The 22,548-nt window shown below is 46.3% G+C and overlaps 1 protein-coding gene across 3 annotated transcripts in view; it reads left to right on the top strand.

Moving 5' to 3' along the window:
* NOL4L (nucleolar protein 4 like) overlaps nucleotides 1-22,548 on the top strand; it is an 843,583-nt gene that overhangs the window by 377,533 nt on the left and 443,502 nt on the right. Inside the window, exon 1 of one of the 3 annotated variants that reach the window (XM_069651019.1) lies at nucleotides 1,880-1,962. The exons of 1 other annotated variant lie outside the window; for it this stretch is intronic. The gene's annotated coding sequence lies outside the window, so the exon portion shown is untranslated. Of the gene's footprint in view, nucleotides 1-1,879; nucleotides 1,963-2,716; nucleotides 2,739-22,548 lie in introns of those variants that run through there. One more of the 3 variants, XM_069651018.1, reaches the window with a different exon arrangement.

Genomic DNA, 22,548 nt, shown 5'->3' with positions numbered 1-22,548 from the left:
AAAATATCATTCACCTCCACCGACACTGGCATTTTAGTCTCCTCCCCTGTTAGTCGGCATGATTTTGATATGAACCTCGCTTGGCAAATTAATGTGTTCCAGGTCTGACCATTCCCTGAAGTTCTTGTCTCTGATATCCAAAATCAACGGGGGAACAACTTTAAGGATGTATCTGTACTGGAGTATCTTTGGGTCCAGAGAACAACCTGTTCCTTGAAGCCCATGGATTCATGGATTTGTTCCTGCACTTTATCCAACTCTTCTCTATCCACGTATTTACTGGTAGTTTTGTCATCAATATCTACTGAGAAGGTAGAAGAGCTGGAAGGAGAGGATGATGACTGTGTGAATGAAGAAGAGGAAGGGGCAACAACTTATTTTTCCCTTTCTTCTGCTTATGCTCCAGAGATGCTTTAAAGAAGAGCCTCAGCTCATTTCTAGATATACAGCCTCCCTTATCATCCTTAAGAGACTTATTACTTGTTTTACTACCTGCTTTGAGGAACGGGAAGCCTCCAGCACCAAGTGCTTGCCTCTCTCCAAGCACTTTCCCATTGTCGTGTCAGGTACGCTAAGAGCGCAGACACAAACTTGCTTAGCAATGATAGTACCCTGTTAATGTATTCATATTCAACGTGCTGAAGACACTGTTGCTCAGCAATAGTCAGGCAACTGCATCAGTGTGTGAGAATACTTTTCATGTTGCCTGACACGGTGCAACACTTACTGTCTCCTTGCTTCTTCTTTTATCCTGTTTGCAACTATGCAGCACTTACCTGCCTCCCAGGCACGGGTCTGGAACCTACCTGGGAAGGAGGCCTGGAGCTCCAACCCCTTTTTCCGGGCTGGTTCCTGCTCGCCCCACTGCAGGTCTGCATCCGCTCCAGCCACAATAAAGGAGCCAACTACACCGGGCCCCCTAAACTCCCCGCAGCATCTGGCTCTGGGCCCTATCACCCGGCAGGCATTGTCGTGTCCCCACTGTCTCGACGAGCTGCAGGGGGACCGTCCGGGCGAGATTCACCAAAAGTTGCCCTTTCATGCCCTGCACAGAGATGAAACCTGACTTCACAGATAGGCTTCATGGGACAAGCCTCTCAAAGATAAGTACTGGGACAAAGAAAAGGGATGTGGAGGTAATGATCACTCAACCTGCTGATCTACCTTTCCAGCTCTGTTCCACAGGACTCATCATTTAACCAAGGGTGGGGTTTCTGTAAATTACTTCAAAGTCTCCGGACTTTCACCTCCAGCAACATCGACACCTTGCAGCCTCATTTACGATACACAATCGAAAACTGTAATCTGAACCCAAGTGCCCCTTTGTCCCTGTTTACTCGGCCCCTTTGGAAAGGCACGCCACCAAAGATAACCCCACCCACTGGGATATGCCCTGACTCCTTGGGTGTACACTGACCTTTTGGAATTATATGGTTCATTCGCCATCTGGGAGGTCGTTCCACGATGACCACCTGAGATGTATCCATACCCCTCATGGACCATCTCGGCTACCTCCCCGTGTCTCCTGCTTCCCTTTCCAATCTGTGCGCTCTCCCCGCCTATTGCGGCGCTCTGTGATCATGTTCCCTGCGGCGTAGTGTGTGTCTGGCCACTCTGGATTCTCCTGGGCCCGCTGAGTGTCACATGTCTGAGTCTCCAGCCCACCTTTGCCACTGGGCTCTTGGTTCTCGTCGCTGCCTCTTGGAGGGTTGGCGGCCGTGTCCTCCCTCTGTGTTCATGGAGTACGGATCTCCTCGTGGGCCATGGCTGTGCGCCCCCCTCCTCCTCCCTCCCTCCTTCCTCCCTGGCATACGGCTCCCCGCTCGGGACACTCCTCCTGCGGTCCCCCCTCCTCCGCCCGAGCCCGGAGTGACGTGCGCCGCAGCCCAGCTCTGCTTCTCCTCCCAGGGAGCAGCAGCAGCTGTCAAGCGGTGCGCACCCTCCCGGCCCGGAGCCCGGCAGGTAGGGGTGCCCGAGGGCGGGGGTACGTGCATGACTTATTTGGGGGAAGGGATAAAATAGGGTCGGAAGAAGGACATTTGAAGGAGGGGACACGGCCGAGGAGGCCTGGGTGAAATAACATGGGTTATAAGGAGAGGTTGTGTTTATAGCAGGGTGGACCAGGGGGCGGGAACTTGTGAAAGGAGGGGTTATGTGTGGCAGATAAGAATACATAGCCATGGCCGGTGGTAGAATAGCTGATTGGCTCCAGTGTATGCATGACAGGTGGTAAATTGCCCGTGACTGGTAGTTGGGTTTCTGTGACGGGTAGTTGGTTATCTCTGCAGGTGGCTGGATATCTGTGACAGGTCATTGTCGTGCGGCTAGTGGTAAACTATCTGACTGCTTGGGGGACTGTATGTGACTACTGTTTAGATGTCTGACTTGTGGTGTGAGTGCATGTGGCTTGTAATAAGGCATCAGTGGAGGTAGTGTACATGTTATCGGTGGACGTACCCGGGAAAGCGTGTGTGCTTTCTGTGGCAGGAGGGGTTTCTGCCACAAGTTAGGTGGCGGGACAGATGGAGGGGCGTCTCTCACAGAAGCGAAGTAACTGAGGCAGTTGGGGTTGTGTGGCCTGTGGGAGATAGGAGAAAGGAGGTCTGCCACTGGCAGGCGTGGAGTCTGTCCTGGGTCACCGCGGTAGATTTCCGGAAGAAGGAATCTCTCGCCAGTGAAAGGACATGTCGGAGGTGGGCGATGCTCCAGGTTGGGGTCTGTCACTTCTGCGACATGTGGTGAGGAGTCGCGGCCAGGGAGGCCTCTGACTAGTTCGTGTGTGCGCGAGCTCGGGATTATCCGTGGCGGGTTGGCGTGTTTGTGACCGGTGTTTTTTGGGGGGTACATACATGAGTGTGTTTCTACCATGCAGGGGCCATGGGTGACGGGTGGGGGGGGGGATCTGTAACAATGGGGAAGCTGTGATTGTGTGGGGGCTGGGAAAGGTGTATTTACTGACAGCTGCTGGCGAGGATCCGTGTGGGGGGAGTGTTTGTGACATGATGTTGGGTATGTATGTTCGTTGGGGAGTCGGCGGCCATGTGTTCTGTCTCGGTGGCAGGGGTCGCCCTATCGGTCCATGCCACAGTTGGAGCTGTCCCCCCATCCCCCGTGTTGGGCAGGATCGTTGAGGGAGGGGCTCTTCCACCCATTCCCCTTACTGGGGGGCTTGGGGCCGTTATCGGGCCCGGTGTTCCACTCGGGAGCTAACGGCCGCGGCTCGGGTTCCGACACTTTTTTAAACCCAAACAGGCGGAGCGGGAAGGAGGGAGAGCCCCCCCATACCCCCCTTCAACCAAACACCTGCGACTCGGCCTCCCGTGCCGAGAGCCGCTACCCCGGTGCCACCCCTCAGCCCCCATCCGGTCCCGTGTGGGGAGTACAGGCTCTCACCACCAGCAGCGACCATGCGCTTTGTACATTAGAGTGCCATCCTCTCCAGCGAGGCGCACACCTCGTGTGGCGTGATTCCTCCACTCCCTGCTACCCCAGAATTAATGAGCACTCTCTCGCCTTCTCTGCGCATCGCCCGAGGAGCTCGTTCACGCTACCAACCCTGATAGCGGAGACCTGAGGGGGCAGATTAAGGACTCTCCTCCCCCAAAATATCTGCTCCAGCTGCTGGCTGATCTGCTGGGATTTCCACCGGGCACTGAGCTGCAGACTTGAAATAGCTTCTACCGAGAGGTAAATCCCCTACTTATGGGTAAATCCGGAGGCCTGGGCCTAGCTTCCACTTTAGGTACCCATGCACACAGCGACACGATACTCTCACTACACCCTGGCCACGCCACCCACAGCACATTGTGTGTACTCCTCAGCAGATCACAAAGTGCCTACACCACCTAGATCAAACGGTGACACCAGGGCCCACGTCAGGACGTACCTACATCGACCAGCTCACCATGACCAAAATTCCTGCACCACCCATGCCTCGTTGTGTATGTATTATGCAGAGATCACTGCACCTTCACCACCTATACTACAGCGCCCAGGTCCCAATACATGCAGCAGCCAGTGTACATTGTCAGCACCACACATCAGCCTACCTACCAGTTCCGTCACCACTAAGACAATACTGAAACGACATTAAACACAATAGGCCTGCACAATCCTGTCCAAAGTGAACCAAGTTTCCATCACAGCCCACGCTGCACCTTGTCTAGAAAACCAGCGGCCCAGCAGAGACACCACTTAAACCACACTGTTCCTGCACAACACACACTGCACTGCCTACAACACTCAGACCACTCTATGCCTGCGATACCCATACCACACTGTGCCTGCCAGGCAGCACTGACCACGCTGTTGCAACAACACTCAAAGCACACAGTGCCAAGGACACCGACACCGCACGTTGTCTCCACACACTGTGCTTACACAACACAGACAGCACTGTCCTCAACACCCAGGGGACAAAGTCTATGGCCAAAGCCTTCCTGTGTCACCAAGGCCACACCACACTTACATCAGCCAGATCACACTGTTCCACAACATCCAGACTGCACTGCCTCCAGCACACAACCCACACACACGATGCATACAAGACACAGACCAGTGTGCCTACAACGCCTAGTTCAGACTGGCTTTACAACAAGAACAAATCCCCTACACTACAGTACAAACTACATTGTGCCTAGCCAACACAGACATTACTACACCTATACTATCCACACAACCCTCTGACTAAACCATCGAAATCACACTGTACGCACAACACCCAGACCATTTTGTGGCAACACCAAAGACCACACTGCTCACGCCACCCAGATAATACTGTTCCAACACCATTCAGACCACACTGTTTCTGGGCCATGCTGTACCACTAGACTCAACTGTCGGTCACCACCAAGACAAAACAGTGCCTACATCACACTGTATTCACCACCCTAACATACTGTCTACAGCATAAAGACATATGCCACCTAGACCACACTGCCCCTGAATACACTCTACCTACACCACCCAGACATCTATATGTCAACAATTCCAAGACCACACAGTGCCTAAAACCCCAGCGTGTGCTGTGCTTACGCTACAACAAAAGCAAACTGTGCTTAGCCAACCAGTGGAACAATGACTGTATACAACCTCACAGGCCAAACTCAATCTACACAGCTCTGCAATCCAGGCATCACTGCACATAAAATACCTAGAACACAATATGCCTAATCTTTGACACGGACCACACTTCTCCAGGACCTCCCAGATTACAGTGCACCTGCACAGAACACATGCTCGCAGTGTGTACACATCTGCACTGCCCCAGTGTAAACAATGCACCGTTTAGTCCTCATACTTGCTCATGCGCGAAGCACTTCCTGATTATTGCTAGACCTGCACCTCGAGGATCAGCACCATTCCTTCTCTGCCAGACCACATATGCACACATGATGTGCACATGCCTCTAATGTACAGTCAATGCAAGTACAAGTATCATTAGAAAAGCTCCGATGCAATCACTACTGTGCACGCAATGCAAAGCGCAAACTACAGATTTCCCAACAGCACTGGATGCACAGCCAGTCCTCTAACATACACGTTGGCACACCATGAATACTGGAAGGGGGTTTCTCATGGGCAGCAAACTGGAACTGCGGGGGATTGTTGCTCTAAAAAAGATCTGGTAGCAGTTGGCTTTCTTTCTGACGGTGCTAGGCAGGCAGCCTGCTGCTTAGGATACGTATGAGCAAGGTTTTGCACATTTCCATCTTAGTGGTCTTCCGATGAAACTATCAATGTATGCGGCCTAGTCTGAGGCGATTCTGGTGAAACTGTGTAGACTTTTAACTCAGTGGAAAGACTGGGTGCCATACTAGCTTCTGCTTCCCTGGGCTTTGCGTGTAACTATGGACCGTTAGCCAGTTATGGTTCCAAAGTTATTTTGAAAAACCTTATATTGTGCCCATCACCTGTGTAATGGTCTTGCAACACAGGCGTGTTTGGCTGTTGTCATGTTTTGCCCTCACTTGGGGTCAACCAGGCAGTGGCTTGTGGTGAAAAAGAAAATGGAAAAGGTTGAGTGGATAAGAGAAGTTTGAGTAGGATAGGAAAAAAAGACGAAGAAATGGAAAAGTACAAGGGAGTAGATGGGTATTGTGCTTGCTTGTGGTAGTGGTCTGTGTGTAATCGATGGCAGTGGGTAAAACAAATGTTGAGGTTGAGGTTGATCGAAAAGAAAGGCAAGGAACCCTGGCTGTGGTGTGAAGCATTTTTCTTTGAGAGCAGTTTCTTTCGCAGTGATTTTTGGCTACTGAATTAGCACATGGTTGTGTGATGAACTTGAGATGTGCTCAAGCGTAACCTTGAAGTGGACATATTATTTTTAAAATGCAAAGGAAATCTCAGTCTTGACTGCAGCCTGTTACTTTTAGATGTGTTATATGTGTTTCTTTTTCACTACACTATGCTGCCAGACTGAATCGAGGCGATATGCAGAATGTCTTCGAGTGGTTTAACTGGAAGCCTGCCCATGCACAGTTAGCCTGTCTGATCTCATACAATGCTTCCTTGCATATTGCCATCACCCCCTGCTTCTTCTTAGCAGATACAACAACTTGACGAGTGTCGAAGGATTTAGCTTGATAGACCTCTCGGTGTCTGGCAGGAATTCGTTCCCAATTGAAGATTTAGTGGTCCTTGCACATTTACCTTTCTGCCACTTAACACTATGAACCTATTCTGAAAACTTTTTGGGGGCGCTAGTGATGTGACGCATTAGTACATTGCCGTTTACACTAAAAAAAAGTGCACTACATTTTCTAAATACGCTCAGATTCCATTTTCACCCACTTTGTGCAATTGTTCCAATGAAGGTCACTTCTACACATTCCAAGGCACATCCCAAATTCCCAAACTGGACGTGCTTTAGCATGTGGAGAAATGAGAAGGATTCCACAACCTCTTCTTGTAACAGACTTAGTGGGATGCACAATGCATAAGACAGTCATTTCTGATTGGTTCTTTTTTTTGAGTGGGACAACAGTGGGACGAACTGCTGCTGATTCACTTGTAATTCTATCCCCCAAAAAGGGATTGAAATGATCTTCCAGGTAATTTGCACTAGCACACAGCCCCCAGAAGTGTGCAGGTTACCGCAGTGAATAAGCTAGCCTAAGCATTTCTTTAAATCTTTCAAGTATACAAAGTACATCATGTGAGGGGTCAGAAATGAGAAGCGGGCACATTGTGGTAGTGTTTTCAACATCACACATCTTTATTAAAATAAAATGGTTGGATGAAATAAAATGGTTGGATAAAGACCTATCTTCCCCTATTCTAGAGAGAGTTTCCCTACCTAGGAAACGAAAACTAAAGATCAGTCTGTGTCTCGTCAAAATGATATACCCTGTCCTTGTGTCCAAAACATGAATCTGACCCTCACAATAAAAATTAACAATTAAGAGTGTAAGGAAAACATCTCTAATTCAGGCTTGGAAAAAAGTGTTTAAAAGCAAGTAAATAAATCCAACAAAATAACCTTTGGATCCAGAGGGTGGTTCCTTCCACTGGATATCGCAAGTAGAATGGCAAAAGGGTCTTTCAAATAATGACCCCTCAAAGATGGCAAAAGTGTCTTTTTCAAAGAACCCCTTCCTAAGGATAGAAAAAATCTCTTTTTCAAACAACCACTTCTTAAGGATGGCAAAAGTGTCTTTTTCAAACAGTAGTTCCTTTTAGGTTTGTGAAAGTGTCTCTTTCAAACAATAACCTCTTACGGAGAACCTCCTGGTAGCTTCCACTGCCAGGAAGCCTTTAGTAGATTTATCAGATCCCCTGACATACTCTCCTGCCAGGTATCTTCCTACAATGTCAGCTTATTTATTTAACTTCAACTTGCCTGGTGCTTGGTGATATCTGCCCACAATTTCTGTGTCCTCTGTGTATTTCAAATGGTTTACCTGGTGTACGCCGCTGCCAGGAATCCCTTTCTGGGGCTTGTAGATCCCTTGGTATGCTTCTTTCCAGGTATCTTATCTCCAAATGCTTACTGCCTGATGTGCTTCTTTCAACAGGGCTTCTTTTTCATGGTCCCACTGTCTTTCAGTATAGCACAGTTGTATACCTTCACTGTCTATACTTGAGGTACTACTTGTTCCAACTTCCCCAGATTGATATCTCATATATGGAGATATGGAGACTTGTTCAAGTTCGACCTTTTAACTTTTTCAGTAGTATTCATTTGCTTTTGGTAACACTTGCTCCATCTTTCCCTGTATTGATATCTCATATATGGAGACTTGTTCAAGTTGTCTTTTAACTCCTTCACTAGTATTTATTGGCTTGTGGCAATACTTGCTCCAACCTTCCCCATGTTGACATCTCATACATGAGGATTCCGACCTGTGGCACGTTGCTGCGGTGAAGCTTTCACTTTGGGATGACATTCTCCGCTCCACAGACCTTCTCTCAGCTCTCCTGCCGGGTCCGTGTTTGCTGGACGGTAAGACTGCTGGTTCTGGACAGCACTGCTCTCCCGGTAGCTTTACTGTTGTTGGTGGCTCCCCAGCGGTTCTCTTACGGTGCCTGTGGTGTCTTCTGTGGCCTTGGGCATGCCGGTAGGTCCTGCTTGCAAGCGGCAGTCTGAAAAAACCTACTTTCCCCAGCACGGTACATTCCCATGCTGCTGGCTTCTCCCTCGGTACGGCTTACTTCTTCTTCCGTTCTCTTTCTCTCCTTTTCTTCAATGTGGACACCATTTTTAAATGTCCCACACACTTGGGCCTCATTACAACAACTAGCCTGCATGTTCAGCTTAGGGTAAAGAGCATGCACACTGTCACACCAGGTGCCTCACGCAAATTTGGCAAAAAACTATTACTTGCATTTGCAATTGGTATCATAGAAATGAATATTATTTGTATTGAAACCACAAAGAATGCACTTTTTTGCATTTTATAACATATAGAGTAAGTAAACGTGTGGTACACAAATAAATGCATTCAAGCTATAATGATTAAATTGCGTTTAATTGGTTTATCAGTTCCAATTTATCGAGATTTGTGGACTGGCTAATGGTAAGCCTGACAGCTGAAGTAAGAACAATGGTTGATATATCCAACCCAAGTGCTACGGGTGAATCTGACAATAGGTGATCCTGATTTTCTCAAACTTGTGTGCCCAGCCGACATGTGTTTCGAGCCTCTGCTCTTCTTCAGGGATGAGCTTATTGTTCAGAACATGAATACATCATGCCATGATTATGTGGGTAAATTGAAATCACATTGAACACATTGGAGAACCATGTAACAATGACAACAAGGACCAAAAACAAAACAAGAACACAGAGAGAGAGACAGAGAGGGAACAGCTAGATCTACACCTAGTAACAACACCATAATATGCACATTGCGATTTGGTTATATGATAATTCCAGGATGTGATGGATTAATTATATCTATAATGCATATTATTTTAGTGACAGTTAACATGGTAAGTAATTGGATAACTAAGCCATGGGCATAGTGAATCCCACGTGCAGTCAAGCGGGTGGTCAGGGAAATGTAGCTGCAATTGTGCAATGCAGTGTTACAACCTAATTTGGGGGCGTGGGAACCATTGTCCAAGGTGAATGAAGTATTGAAGTGCAAGCCCACACAACTTCCATGTTTGATTCATGCATGTCAAGTGCAATGTCAGTGTAAGGATTAATATATGGGTGTGCGTTCATTAGTGAATGCCCTATACTTATTGGCTGTTTCCCAAAACCTGCGTGCGGAAAAGCACATTGTAAAAGATTCTTAGAAATCAAAGTTCTATGTGGTGAGCTCCTCAAACTAGCAGCGAAATTCTAATGAACTGGGTGATGATTCCTCGTTAGGCATCTTGCAAAAAAGCCGCTACCTTTGTCAGTAGCCTGCTGGAAGGAATGAAGACATGTGCGTTGAAATGCATGCTTCTAAAACAGCCAATGTGAAACCTCTGTTTTAGCGATTAAATGTATTCATAAGAGTAAAATAGATTACCTCATGGTAGTTGTGGGGACTGGCCGGTTAGCTGCCCATGTTCAGTGCAAAGCGAACGAACCAAGGAACATCAATTGTAAAGTGTGATTGTCACTGCAATCTGCTGTGAAAAGAATATATAGCGTAGCCTGATAAGTTATACCTCATTGTAAATATGCTGACACTGAATACAATCATGGTGTCATTGAGCATATATCCTACCTTTGCTGGAAATTCCGGTGGCACGTATGTTCAGGTTAGTGTTTCCTTTGATCCATGTGAACTCCTTCTTCCTCTTCCTCGTCTCAGCACTTGAGGCTTTTTTGGAATTGGAGTCCATAGGATTTATAGGACTTCTAAGGTGATTCTGTTTAGGCATTTTGGTTAGCACAAAAACATCAGAGACAGGAGATGTTATGTGTGTGTTATGTACATATGAGGTGTGAATGGTATTCTGCCTAGAATGTTTCACAGGAAGGGTTTTTAGGGTTGTGCAACAGAAGGGATTTGTATAGTGACAACAGGCTATCAAGAATTTAGGAATTATAGGGTCTTCTTTATTTGAAGGGAAGAATACAGTGTCTCTCCTGATGAGGTCATCACATGTCCCTGACAGCCATCAAGTCCCAGGTGATCCTCCCTCATAATACCACCCGCAGGGTCAGGATCAAGTAGAGGCTGCCGTCCCTGGCCACACGGGAGGAGATCTCTGCCACAAGATTCATCACAATCCTCAGCACTTTTAAAAAAAAAACTTTTTTACTGGCCTGATTTTCTCAGAATCAGCCTCTGTTTCCTGCACTTCATGAGGATTCTCCTGTAACTGAATTGGCAAGTACTTTAATGAGAAGAATTGAGCGCAGTCTGTGTGGGGAAGTATAAAAGAAGCATACATTGATGCTAGATGTTGGTGTCTCGTTCTGCACACTCCCTACAAGAAATTCTGTCTAGGCTCACCCACCAGAAGGAAACCAAGAGAGCACACAATAGAAATGGAAGATACACCAGAGGGTGACAGTAAACGGAATCAGGCCAGACAGGGTATCACCCCATTATTTCACAGCTGAAAATCCACTGGCTGAAAATACTGAATTTCGAACTGTGTATTTCAACGCATTTATATGTGGGGAGTGGGTCAGGATAATAAATATTGTAAGGAGAGTGAGGGTGCTCCGGGTGGTCTCCCCCTCATATAAGTGCATTGAAATGTGCGAAAACAAAATCAGTATTTTTGGCCACAGGATGTTTTTTTCTATAAAAGAAATCACATAGATCCGTCAGCCAGTAAGTTACAAGTCAGTGAGGATAGTGAAAGAAGTTCCTACAGAGAGGTCTCCGATAGTCAAGTGAGTGTGCTCTCTTGCCTCACCCCTCACAGTGCTTACACACAGATAATTTATTCCCCATCTCTCTAATACATGCATTAACCCGCAGAGCCCAGAGATCAAGGTAAAGCTTGTTTTGGTGATATATATAGCCACGACATGCTGCTTTCCAGCACGTTGCCACACAGCAGCAGGCTGCAGTTCCAGAAAAAGGACATTTTCGGGTAGCCGCAGTGAGCATCCGTACACCACAGTTTGAGGGAAAAAGAGCTGGTGGACTGCCTGCTAGACACCCCACCATTTTCGATGGTGCTCGAGGCGTCTGGAAAGACTGGGGCATGAGAGCTCAAAGTGAATGGCCCCAAGGACGTTAGGACAGGTTGTGGCACACCATTATCCCTAAGCAGGCATGCTCTGTCTTTCAGAACTCATGCTTGAAGCTAATCTGCCTAGTTGGCTGCTCCATTGAGGACTCAAAAGACTTGGCATGTTTAGAGCTATCATTGGGTTTGTAAGCACTAACTCTGCCTGTTTCGCTGCTGTGGGATAAACTAGTGGTATCAGCAGCAAATGCTAAATGCACAGTGCAAGAGAGTGAGAGTTACTATTATTTATTATTTTGTGCTTTTCCACATCACGTTTGCCCAATTGGTGCTTTATCGTCAATTCTGGGTTACGTTTTTCTTTGTGAGTTGTTGAAGCCCAGCAGAATACCCACCCCCCCACCCAAACCCCATAGAGTCCTCTAACACTTCTCCCTTTTCAAAGACTCCTACACATCAAGGGCCTGATTCATGGAAGTGTTTTATAATGGCGCGATCCCATAGGAAAACGTTCCATGCATCAGGCCCCAAGTATTTTCTACACCACCCAGAATCGGACTGGGGCGTAAAATTGTCTCGGACAACAATGGAAACGTGGCCAACAGTCGCAAATGCAATTCATTTCTTTTGTGCCAGATTATTTGACTAGTACCCAGGGGGGAAGTGCTGGTAACATGTGTTGCAAATTGTGCATTTTAAAGAATATTTGTTCAGTTAAACGGTTCAAAACTACTAGCAAAGTTGAAGTAACTCATTAAACTGGCCCACTTTGGCCCAAACGCTGGCCCACTTTGAACAAAAAAACTAGCCCACACATGTTGGGCAGTCAATTCGGGCATTGTCCTATTGCCCTATAGGCCCGAGCCTGCACCACCCAAACAAATACAATTATCCATGCATTTTGATAAAGGTTAGAAGGGAAATGCTCATGTTAGAGAAAAAAATGCAGCGTTTGATGTGAAGGAAGGGGATGTTACTCCACCCCTGCTAGTAGATACCTTCCAGCTATGTGTTCTGGATCTCAGCTCTTCTTGTTACCATATTTGAGCTAGAGGAATTTGTATCATCAGTACGCCCCGGGTCTTGCTTCTGAAAGACCAGATCTCATCTGAGCACTGTAAAGATGTCTGATTATGGGGGTGGGGAGGAGGTGAGGGGGGGCTACCTTCCTCTGATGATAACACTTCAGGCAGGCGTCTGCTTAGAGGGGGGCAGGTCTGTGTTACTCTCACAGGTGAAGCTTACACTGGATGAGGGAGGACATCCATCGTCTGCGTCACCTATAAGAAAATATAAGAAATTAAATAAAAATAGGTAGTTGCAGGTTCCAACCCCTCAGTTCTTTTGAAGTTAATTCATGGTTGTTATGTATTCATGAATTGAATTAAATATTTCTAATGACAAGACTTCAATAGGTTATGTTGTAAAAATATTATATTTTCCCACATCTGTTGGGGAAGAACAGTACTGCCAATCCATAACTTTTCATTTACTTTTAGTGTGGTTAAATGAGGTCGGGATCCCCGGAGTGTCCCGGCTTACGGCCAATTTTTGGATCTTGCCAGAGCTAAGCACCGTTAGCTCCTGTCCACTTAAAGCCCTGTATTGGGTCAGATGGCCATGTTGCGGGGGGCATGTGCCAAAAAAGCCTTAAATTCCATCAATGACTCCACTCCACAGCAAACCACAGCCTTCTCCTGGTGTAGCAGAGAAGAAAGAATAGGGACACCATGATTGGCACAACAATAGTTTGGGCAAAGGATCCAAAGCCTATAGGCCTGACGCCGACCTCTGCCGAGGCCAAAACATATTTTCATGAATATGAGGAACATTGTGGGTAAAGCTGACACATGGCAGACATTGCACAGACAGACCCAGTGCTTCTGGGAGAATGCTAATAAAAAAATGTGGCAAAAGCTAGTATTTTCTCCCCTGAAAGTAACAACCGAAAACAAGAGATACAAGTACACATATCTTTTGAGCCCTATATCAGATCTGGTGCTGACACTAAAACAGGTAGCATTTTAAATACGTAACATCCTTAAACTATCATCTAAATACAGGTTGGGATCGTGTGGGATTTTTATGGCATGGCGCACATTGAAAGTGCTGCCTCTGGTAAATAAGCCATTTTTACCCCATGCAGTAATGTTTCTGTACCCACTGCGTAACTAGCCCATGCAATCGCAACCTGCAATTCAGGGGTATTTAAAACATATGATGTATTTAAAGTAACAGATGCTTTTACGCTTAACACCTGTTACACTGTGGGGAGATTAATCAAAGTTCTTCAGATGAAATATAGTGTTTTTAAAAAAAACGGTTCATTGTGAAATACGTGTCTGCTGTTGGAGCAAGCAAAAACAAAATAGCATACACCTCCTTAAAGGAATGTGAACACACAGAGAGGTCTAGATATTGTTGGCTCAGTGCCAGTCTCTTTCAGGGTTGTGAACAATAACAAAGGTCTCCAGAGTTTCCTGTGACTGTTTCTATGAGACCTCTATATATATAACAAAATCTTTCTCAGTACTATTTGCCTCGGTTCTAGAAGCCTTTGAGCCAATAAAGTTGCTTGTCATTCTTTGGGTCCATGCTCTTGGGACGGTTGAGCACAATACGTTTTTAGGTAAAGGCTGTCCCTCTTAGAATGGGTGGACTGTATGTCAGTGACAGTCTCGTGCTTCCCTGCCTGGCCTGGGTCTATATTCATGCCATCGTCATTATAGCCTCCCACCGAATTCAATATCTCATTGGTTGACTTGATCACTGGTATGTTGCTTATGCTAATGTTTTTTGGGATCATGTCTTAGAAGGCCTCCATAGGCTTGGCTTTCTAGCCCACGGCTCAGAACTCCAGGGTCATTAGTGGTCTTGAGTTCCCAGGGAACCTCAATGGTTGCAGTCTGTGATTCAAGATTGCTAGGCAAGTCTTCTTTGTTCCCTTGATGTGGAAATTATCTGTGTTGGGTTGTTCAGTGTAAATTCACAGAGCAAACTGAAAGAAATACTTGTTGTGAAAATGTTGTCTGGTAGGATGTTTATTCCAATTTCCCAGTCCCAACTGAAAGATACCCTTGTTGTGAAAATGCTGCGTGGTGGGACTATGAATCCAAACTCCCAGGAACAAATCCCTTTGTTGTCAAGACATTGTAAAATGGGAGTCTAAATCTAAATCCCAGATTGGATTGACATAGATTATCCTGACTGGTGAGCTTTATTCTGTGAGTCAAAAATATTCAACCAAACCTCTCAACACAGTGCTTGCTGGTATAATGACTGCCGAAACACCGTCAGAACTGAGAAAGCCAGCCCTAGCGCCCACCATGCTTAACCTAACATTGTATTCTTCACTTTACCACGTGAGTCTGTAAATCACTAACCAAGTGGCTGCCATAGATGATGCATGAAATAGGATGCCACAGGACCTGACCAAGAGGCCTAGCCTACTTAAAAGCAACAGACCATGATGGTATCTGTCAGACACCCAACTTTGAGTTCCAAAGCTGGCATCCCAAATTTGTCTTCTGTCCTCATGGTCATAAAGATTGACAGGATTTGATCTGTATAATCTATACAAGCACCATCCCAGATAAGTCCTGATGCCTAATTCAAATTGACATAATGGTTAAGATTTCACAAGGCTATTATGAATCATGATTGGATTCCACCCTTCTCCGGTCTAGGCTAAAAAATTATTGAACGTTGCTTCAGGGGTTATCCGTGAAGACCATAGGGAAAACCTATGAGTTACATTTTGGGGATTGGCCCTTTGAGAAGAGGACTGGAGATTGAATTGCCCAACAGAGCTGTGATAAAATCTGATACCCCATGGCCGAGGAGTTAAAAGATTGGCACAACTAAAAGTGCAGGGTCTCAAAGTTTTGGTTTCACAGACTTAAGTCTGCAAGCACAATTAACCACCACTAAGAAATACTGGAAAAAGTACCTGGAACCCCCGGATGAAGCAGAGATTTGCCAATTCCCATCGCAAAGATCCACTGCTAAAACTTGCTTTGAAACAGGGTACTGTTGTAGCGGTAGGGCTTTCTAGCAGTCACCCCAATTACCAGCAGACAAACACTCAGGCCCATCGAAAACTCCCCACCGCAAGTACGGAAGACTCAGCCATGGGGCAAAGTTTACTGTTTTTATTATCTAACTCGACAGGGATCACTCTAGAAAAACATGAATTCTCCAGGGTTCTCGTCTTCTGATCATGTTTCACCCAGTTTTATCCAGGTTTGATGTAAAAAAACCAAGCTCCGTCCCTGAAACCTATCTGCCATTCACATTGGTCCGTTTAGGCAAATTAGATATGTTCTATAGGGGTTAGTTCTACTATTGGATAGCCATATCTGGTGGCTCCTCCTGGGACCACCTATGCATGTTTCAATTTACAATGTTGCAGGGTCGCAGGGAGCCCATTGGCTCCTGCAACATATTATACGTCCACGTGAAAGGCGACTCTGGATTGGGCAGAATGGATCCTCCCAGCCCTAGGACCCTGGACGGTTACCAGGCTGAGTGTACCTTCTCAAGGTAATGAGAATGAACATAGAGGGGCTGCGTGTTCCCTAATGTTGCCACATCTGATCACGTAAGGCTGTCAGAGTGCATTCAGTTGGCAGTTCGTGAGCAACACTTGTATCGTTCCGCCTCTGATTTGGTGGGAACAACCTCTCTGCATCCACCTCGATTGAAAGGGCATTGTCTTGTTCTGCTAGGTCCTGTGTGCTGAGACCACGAAATGGAGCTCTCTTGCCTGTAATTATGAGGATTTTAGTCTGAATTTTTCGCAAGTGGCTTATCCCCTTGGTACCCAGGAACTTTCCATCTCCACTCGTCCTTGGCTGGGTGCACCGTTTCTGCTTGACTCTGGCTGCAGCTATCATGTCAGCCCTTCCATATACTCAAAGCTTGTCTTCCCTTCCCAATTCACTTCAGTGGGCCTATACCATCCATATTCGTCCTTATGGCTTTTCCATGTTGGTGGCAGTCAAGCATGTCAAAGCTTGGTATACGTATACTGTGCGTCTTGCGTTTCAACTTTGGCGAAGAATGTGACTATATATAGAGATATGTATGTGTGTCTGTCATCTACCTGCATGAGTCGTAAGCATGTGCTTCGTGTCTATATGCAATAAGCTAATGCATGTTTGTGTAGCTTTGTGAATGGATGGCTATGTACTTCACGTCTAAGCACGGCTAGGTCGTGATGTCAGTGATGGCGTCATTAAATTATTGATTTGCAGTCAGCCGACATGCTTGATCGATGGCAGCTCCGTCTCCCCCAGACCATCGACTTGGTATGGCCTGAATGGCTGTCTGAGAGAGTAACGTTTCTCACATCTGTGCTATATCAACGATGGCGGTGAAGGGCCTAATAGTGAGGTGCATCTGTCGTGTCTCAATCTTCGGCCTGAGTGTCGTGTGGGGGTCATGAGGGCCATACTTGGACCGCTGTCTTCAATCCGCCCTCTGTTTGGCGTGCCAACCACACTACCTACAGAACTCTCTCTGAACGCGTGTAACTTTGGGGGCCAATCCTGTTATCCTCTGAGGTGTCCATGGTATTTTGCATGGTCGTCCAAACTCCATGTCAGTTAACTGCACTCTCCCCCAGGGTGGCACCAAACCAATTACCCTCAATAGTCACATGTGTTGAACGGGAACCAGGAACGCTGTTCCTACCGTGAAAACAGGACACTATGTCAGTTGTGATTTCAGCGTATTCCGTATCTTCATCTTCTTCAGTTTATAAATCCATCAATACTTTCATGCCTATGATCTTTTCATTGGTCTTTTTGCATTGCCTGATGGCTATTCTGAGGACACAAAAGGCGAACAACACTAATACCAGGGCTTCCACCAGTACCTTCAGTCCATTGGCCATCCATGTTGGTATCCATGAAAAGATATATAATAGCCAGCCTTTGTCCTTTCAGACAGTATGTTCTTCTGTCTCCATATTAGCATGCAGCTTTGATAACCGGGTAATGGCCTCTGTCAGGGTACCATTGTTTTCATCATAGGCAGGAATAAATTACAGCAAGAAGATCCGATCTTGGTGCAAACGCCTCCCTCCATGGCCATGAGGAGGTCTAGAACATATCTGTTCTGGAGAGCCATTATCCTCACTGCTCGCAGCTCTTCCTTGATGGCATTTAACCCCTTAACAGTTGAATTTACCTTCTGCATCCGCTCCCAACTTGTTCTTTGGAGCCATTTGACATTTGTTCTAGTTTGGACTGCTGGAACGATGGACGCAAAGAACATTTCCGTTCTGCTGAACAGTCTGTGCACTGGTGGTATCGCATCCAGGGCCTCTTCCATTTTTGATGATGCATAGTTCACTCTTTTTACTCTGGTCAATCCTACAGATCTCTTTTTCCTTTGGTGAGTATCCATTTTGGGGAATCCGTCTGCTTGTATGTCCTTCCGGGGCACTAACGATGCTGGTGTGTTCAACAGTACAAGTGATGATATTCCTCCCCATTTGGGTGACAGTTGCAGGTATGCTTTCGACCTGCAGGCCCAGTAGTGGTCCATGAACACTGCGGTTCCGACATTCATGCCTGGTACCACCGAGATCTGCTTACACCCCTTATTCTCTCCAACCTTTACTGCACCAGCATTTTACAAACACAAAGAAGCGCATTCAAGTGGTATGATGGGCATGGGCCCTGCTTCGTTTTCCACCCATGCGAACAGTTTTCGCACTTGCTTCCCATTCCTTGAAGCAATTGTTGTTTTCCCTTTGCACTACTTCCACTTCAACTGTTAGGAGCGCGTTTGCTTTGCTCCCAACCACTCCTTCCTCCCACCCATCTGCTGTGTATACCTGTCCATATACTACCATCTGTGGTCATTCCCAGCATCCTGGCATTCCTCCTATATATCTTGTTTCTGTCTTGGGACACTGTAACTCCTTTTGTGTCAATACCTTTGTCTCTCCCTTTTACGGGTCTTCAGTGACATATTCTATGGTCTTGTCTGTACTCCAGTAATCGTCCATCATTTCTTGAACCTTGATGTAACTATCTTCATACGGGAACGTCTTTCTGGACATCCATCTTAGTGTTGCTCGTCTCCCTTGGAATCGTCCTCTTGTTGTGCAGAGTGATAAATGCATGAGGCATTGTGCTCTGGCCTTTGGAATTTCAGTTGCTACGAATGTCCTGGATGCACTCATGGCATAGGAGATGACAAAACAGACATAACAGCTCTCTCCGTTGGTCTGCTTCCCTGCCTTGGCCATGTGTTTATAACACATGTTGTTTGAAATACAGGCCAAATCAGTTAGATACAAATTTACCTGGCTGAAGTTTATGTCTGCACTGTGTCCAAGTCTCTTTACTTCCTTAGCAGTGCTTATTGCCTTCCGTGATGGCATGGATAGGGGTTACGTTAGTAGGGGTTAATACTTGTGCACGTGAAAATAACAGTCTTTATAGAACAAGGAGGGTAAAGAGGTAGAGACAGCAGAAGGCACAAAACGTTTTCACAGCATTTCGAATTACATTTCCCATGTTGTTATTACTGAGTGTTTTCTTGCATTCCTCCGAAGATCTGTAAAACTCACTGGAAAAGCTTCAAAAATGCATAGTTACGAGGTTAGTGTGTGTTAGGTTAAGCTCTACATCTATAGTATTGGGTGAGTGCTGCATAGAACAATCGCTCCCACACTATACGGATTCTCGAATCACTGAGTAAGCCAATGATGGATGGGTCCCCGCGGGTCAACTGTGGGTAAGTCTGAGCCACATAAAAATATAGAAAATCATGAAAAAACAATTGTGGAGGAATCATCCACTTTCTTTCTGACTGTATCACAAATTTAATGAAACACTCTTGAAAGGACATATGCCAATTGGGGACCATATATCTCAAACAGTCTGTACTTTCTCAATGAATACCTATTGTAAGGAAAAGATAATGTGCCTAATTTAGGTGTGCATATTGTCCTTCCCTAACCCTTTGGTCCTCGACTGGGTTAGCTGCGGTTGTGGTTCTTCTTCTTTGCCTTGTTCCTCTTCTTGCAACAAATCTTCGTTTGGGCGGGAAAAGGTCTCACCTCGGCAGGGCTTAATGTCTCCAATGTAGTTCCAAACCTTCTTACTGCTCAGTTTAACTGCACGGTCTGTGGCCTGCTCCACGATGTACGGCCAGTCGTACCTGGGTTTATACGAGGGCTGGATTAAGTTTCTCAACAGGACTGTGCCGCAGGGTAAAGTAGTGGTGGATTTAAAAGTCCTTCATTCGTTTCTGGAGTGTTGTCTTCATCACTGTTTTTTGACCACTCCAGCTTTGCCTGCAGTTGGCGAGGAATAAAAGAGGCACTAGCCATCAAAGAAGTGACATATTCATGCATTTAATTTCCAAACACATCAGAGGTAGCATGGGCATCTGTCAATGCCCTAGTGGGAGGAGCCAGGGGAAGTCACATGCACCATCCAGTTACTACCTCATGGCGCATTAAGTGGTGGTCAGCTCCGGGCTGATTGTGGAGTGCGAACAGGGCTAAAGGCAAACAATGGAGCCATCCCATTTTTAAGGTGTCTTTTATTTTTGCAATATTTTCTTTAAGCAGGCCGTTGAGGCGCTCACTGTTTCCGTTCGCTTGCAGGTGATAGGCACAGGAGAATTTGTGCTGTATCCCCAATAGAGTTATGATGTGCTCAAAAGTTTCATTTACGAAATGAGGTCCATTGTCAGACCACAGGACCTCACACACCCCTGAGAGCATCAGGGTGTGAGCAGGGGCCGGCTTCGATCCATTAGGAAAATGGGCACACAACCTTTATCATGTAGTGGTAGCCCTGGCACACCTGTATCATGTCTACATAGTCTATGTGGAGGTGTTGGAAGGGCCCGATTGGGCAAGATATGGCTCCTCTCACTACAAGTAAAGTATGCCCAGCAGTGAACATTTTACAGGTGTCACAATTTTTCATGAATGCGGCTAGATGCTCCGCCATATTTGGACAGAACCACTCTTCCCCAATGTTCAGCAAGTACGTCCTTACCCAGATGAGTAGGGTAGTGCAATCACTAGCTTGCCTGTGTTCTCCTGTCGCTACAAAGCATCCGTGGGGGATAATGAACATCCCGTTCTCACCCATAATTATTTCTCCCCAATCAGTACCCTTCCCTGAAATTCCATTATTTGCATGGCTGGCAAGGTATTATAGCCTTTCTTTAGAATCTTATTACGCACACGAATACGTGTGTTAGATGGGGTATCAAATTCTGTGATTTCAGAGAAATGTGCTGCACGCTTCACTTGGCATCTGTGGCTTCGTTGCCCCGGCAGACTAGGTCCTCCCCCCTCGTGTAGGCCTGGCACTTCATGCCTGCTATGGCTGATGGGAGTTGTAGCGCATCTATGAGCCTGCCCAATAGGGGTGCGTGTTGCACTATGTTCCGTCAGCACATCGGCAGCCCCTCCTCTGCCATTGTGACAGCCTAGAGTGTACTTTAGATGTCGCATATGCCAAATCCGAATACACTAACTTCCTGGTCCCTGCGCGCTTCTAATGCCAATGAGAGCCACTAGTTCTGCTGTATTCTTAACAATCGTTCACAATCACTACCCAATACAATTCTGAACAATGTTACTTTGCTCCTGTAAGCACAATGTCAGCCAAGATATAGTCATAATCATAACCTTTTATACATCATGTGTCCTATTAATTCTTAATCTTTTGTATCAGTGTACTCTAGGAACATTTGAGAGTTGACTTTGGGAGACGGATCCAAGGTACAATATGACATCAGATGGGCTAGTATTAAGTGAGATTGTAGATTACAGACACTCCGAACTAATGGAATCTGTACTGTTGTTTTTAGATGTTCATGGAAACTGTAATATAGAACATATTGGAAGATTGGATACTGTGTGTATATATGGTTCCCTGTGGAAAAGGCAATTCACAGTTATACAATTTGGTCAAACATTTTATAGGATTCATGCAGTTGGAGTATAAAATGAACCAACTGGCTAATATTGTCACGGATAGCACTCTGTTTAGTGTGGCACAGGGCACCCAGGTAGGGTTTGGGTGGTTGTGCTGAAGTAAGGTGGACAGACAAATACACACACAGCAGAAAGTAAAAGATAACAAAGAGTAGGCAAGTGTAGCAGGGGAATAAAGGTACAAACAAACTGAATTCCCTCTTGGGGTGTATGCAGAAGTGGGAAAGAGTGTTCCACGGACCTTAGGAAAAACTCCAGCCTTCTGCACAAATTGCTATAACAGAGGCCCACGCTGTTTGCTCATGGCTGGGAACAACAGCTGTGGGTGTCTGTAACACAGAAACGAGACAAGGGAAGGGGCAGAGGTTGCCTGCCGGAAACCAACAGACAAACTCTGTACAAAGGGGTCTACAATAATACAAGAGAATACAATTACAGACGAATCCAGGAAAAAGGAAGTCGATGAGCAAAGTAGCAGAAGGAAATGAAAGGAAAGCAGTATAACTGAATTGGACAGGGATAAAGAACTGAGGGTTGAAAACAAGGAAGAAAGCAAGGGAGCAGCAGTCAGGAAACAGGGGGGCTGCAATAACTGAAAGTAATAAATGCAGGTAAACTGTTGTGGATTGCAGAGGACTGTAGGGTGCAAGGTAGAGAGCCCAGAGGAGCAGGACAGCAAGGAGCAGGGCTGTAAGGAAGGGAGCCCAGAGGATAAGGGCTGTAGGCAGCGGAGTGAAGCAGGCTGCAAGGCAAGGAGCCCAAAGGACAAGGGCTGTAGGCAAGGAGCCCAAAAGACAAGGGCTGAAAGCAGAGGAGTGTAGCAAGCTGCAAGACAGGGGTTCCAGAGGGCAAGGGCTGTAAGCAGCGGAGAGATGCAGACTGCTAGGCAGGGAGCCCAAAAGGCTAGGGCTGTATGCAGCAGGGTGTAGCAGGATGCAAGACAGGACGCCCAGAGGAGTAGGGCTGTGAGACAGGGA

The sequence above is a fragment of the Ambystoma mexicanum genome, chromosome 3p (genome assembly GCF_040938575.1).
Source record: "Ambystoma mexicanum isolate Mex_15411 chromosome 3p, UKY_AmexF1_1, whole genome shotgun sequence".
Lineage (NCBI taxonomy): Eukaryota > Metazoa > Chordata > Amphibia > Caudata > Ambystomatidae > Ambystoma > Ambystoma mexicanum.
Note: the sequence above shows the minus strand (reverse complement) of the source record. Positions and strands in the feature narration are given on the sequence as shown.